This window comes from Hippopotamus amphibius, chromosome 1, assembly GCF_030028045.1.
Source record: "Hippopotamus amphibius kiboko isolate mHipAmp2 chromosome 1, mHipAmp2.hap2, whole genome shotgun sequence".
NCBI classification, from domain to species: domain Eukaryota; kingdom Metazoa; phylum Chordata; class Mammalia; order Artiodactyla; family Hippopotamidae; genus Hippopotamus; species Hippopotamus amphibius.
The window spans coordinates 25,071,231-25,074,449 of NC_080186.1; positions in this window are offsets into that span (position 1 = coordinate 25,071,231).

The following is a 3,219-nucleotide window of genomic DNA, read 5'->3' on the forward strand; positions in this document are numbered from 1 at the left end:
TTTTCTGTCTCATCCTGTGATTTTTAGATTTCAAAAGGACTTGCAGTAATGAATAAAGGTGCTATAAATTAATCTAAACATGATTCAAATCTCTAATTTATGTATTCATTAAAATTTTACCTGTTATCAATCTTAGGGTTCCAGGTGTTAATGGCAACTCTAAGTGAAAGTCAAATATAATCATTTGCATAAAAGCATTAGAAGATGATTAATTGGTATTTTCATGCAGCTGTGATCTATTCTGCACTTCTAGAGCTAAAAAAAATGTTTCACTAAAAACATTTACCTATGCTAATCCTCATGAAATTGCAGAACGTCCTCCAGTTTTCCGTGTACTCAGTTATATTTATAGCATTTTCATTATGGAGTCACATTTCATAATTCCAGACTTTAAAAGGCATCACAATTGTGCACCCTTAAAAATTAGGCTGATTTCCACACCATTCCTTGAATACTTGTGTTCTGTTCCGACAGGAAGATAGAGATTAAATCTACTTGTATTAACAAATTCCTGTTTGTGTGTCTTAGCATGATTTGGGGAATGTATACCAATTTCAAAGGGCCCAAACTTGAGGTGTCCTAAAAAATAAGTCACAGGGCTTAGGTAGAAAAGCGTTTTCAGAAAAGTGATTTATCTATGTCGAATAAAAGCTGTAGCACTACCAGCTCAGATCCGGTTATGATTGCTAAAGCATGTCCAGGCTGGTTATCTAATGCCTCTGTAAGAATTTAGGCCACACGTTAATGCACTGAAGATAAAATCAATTTGAAAATTTCTTAAATCAAATACCAATCCTGGAGTAATACTCGGTGTGGAGAATCAGCCAACAGTAGTAGGAAGCTAATTATCAAGTATAAACCACTCTGCTCAAATGTCCTGGTTTGTTACTGGTAGGGCCCATTACACACAGTTTGTACAAGTTAAATCCACTGACAAGACAGAACTGCTGTACACATGGACACATGCACTCCTTTCTCCCTTGCCCCCCACACTCAACATACAGATGCAGTTCAATTAATAGGGACTCATTGAATGCAAAAACCCACGGCAACGTGCTGAACATAAACATCTTCCCATTCCACCATAGCAGTACAGTCAACCAGTTAGCAAAGAGTGGAAGCCTAGAAGATTAAATGAGATAATGCATGTGAAATTCTGCGTCCAGTCATACTCAGCAGATATCAGCTAGTGTTATCCCTTTGTTCCTCCATCCTCCTGACTGCCCTGACCCCAAAACAACAAAGGAGGCAGAGGCCCCAACACTAAAAACACCTCTCCTGGCCTACTGCAAGCCATCATCAACCTACCAGCCATCAATAGTCTCTCAGGTTCTACTCTCAATACATTCTCATTCATTCAATTTATTGCATGCATAGTATAAATCAGCTACTGAGTGTATGTAACAGGCATGGCCTCTAATTTAAGGGTTTCTTTGAATAAGCTTTTTGAGCTCTGACCATGTAATTGCTGTGTTTACCAGCCTCCAGAGGCTCCCCATTGCCCAGAACAGAGATTCCCAACTCAAGACTGATTCAGAATGACCTTAGTGATACTTGGACCTGGACATTTTGAATAAACCATATTTGAGTCTGATGTTTCCTCCTGATTGAAAACAGTAAATACTTTCAAATTTCTTGCTATGATATGGAATACCCTCTACAGTATGACTTCAATCTTCCCAGCCTCCCCAAATCCGCACAATTTGGCCTCTGCCTAAACTTCACCTTCACAGGACTTCCCTGGTGGTCCAGTGGTTAAGACTCCAAGCTTCTATTGAAGGTGGCACAGCTTTGCTCCCTAGCCTGGGAACTAAGATTCCACATGACGCCTGGTGTGGCCAAAAAATAGATTTCATCTACACGCTTGGGAAGTGCTTCCCCAGCCTTCACACAGCATTTGCACATAGTAGGCTCCTTCACTTTCCTCAAAGACCTTCCCAACCAACTCCATACATAACCCCAGTCACTAGCCCCTTACCTATTTTACTTCCTATCTTCATAGCACAAATCACTATCTGAAAGTGTATTACTCATGTGTAACTATTTATTTTCTATCTCCTCCACTAGAACTTAAACCCAATAAGTGCGTTTGTCTTATTTGCCATCATATCCTAAGTGCTTAGAATAGTGTGTAATATGTGGCAGGTGTCAAAATACTTACCAAATAAATCATCACTCTTCCTATAGTTGCTACAGTCACAGCACTTAACATGCTATTTGTATAATCCCTTCCAGTTAAGGCTCTACTGGTTAAGAAACTGATTCAAAGTACTTCCAACAAAGATGTGATGGTAGAAACCTGTGGAATTTCCTTGCTTCTATTTTCTAAGTTAAAAAGTGGGGGGAAGGGGGGGGGGTCATAAGCTGAGAATGAGGTTGAGAAAGATGTTAAAGTGAGTTTTCAAGGGGACCGAAAGAGTAAATGGGATAGAGAAATGCAGTAGGATCCTCAGATGGGACTAAAGTCTATTTGAGATCATGACTAAACACAGAAACTGTTTCAGCAAGTTCAGCTATATGCAGAGGTGGCATACTGAACTTAACCAAAAATGGAGTTCAGCCAGGTAAGTATAATGAAGCAAGAGATGGGGCAAGGCAATTTCCTATGTAGCCAAGAGTGATTCTAACACTGGACGTGTACAGAATCTAAGCTATGTAATGAAGGAAGTGAAGTGAGAGGATCAGTGAATTACAGGTCACACTGTTCTGTAACCACTCATTCTGTTTACATGTCTACATACCCGGCTCTTCTTCTGGACCGAGGTCCTCCAAAGCAGGATCAGTGTCTTATCTTTTCATTCTTCGTACCTCACCACATGAATTTGTTATCTGGATGGATGGACAGATATTTACCCATGGTTTAAGGTCAACCTCCCACCCCCCAATCCTATGATATATGAAGTTCCTCCTTTCTCGCTGTTCTTGAAGTGTTCAAGTAAAGTTTCAGTGCTTCATCAAACAAATCCTTTGAAATGAGACAAGATGCTGTGTCCAAGAACTGAACCAGAAAACGAAGCAGATGTATCCCAACTACTGTTAAGTCTGCCCTTATTGAACACCTGGGAAGCATGAAATCTTCCAACTTTCCAACCTCTAATTATTTCACCTCCTTGCAGTAATTATCAGCATGACCCAAAACAGGCCTTAAGAATACCAAGTTTTCTAAGGAGACATAAATGAAACTCAACCTGAGGGTGGAGAACAAATGCAAAGACGAAG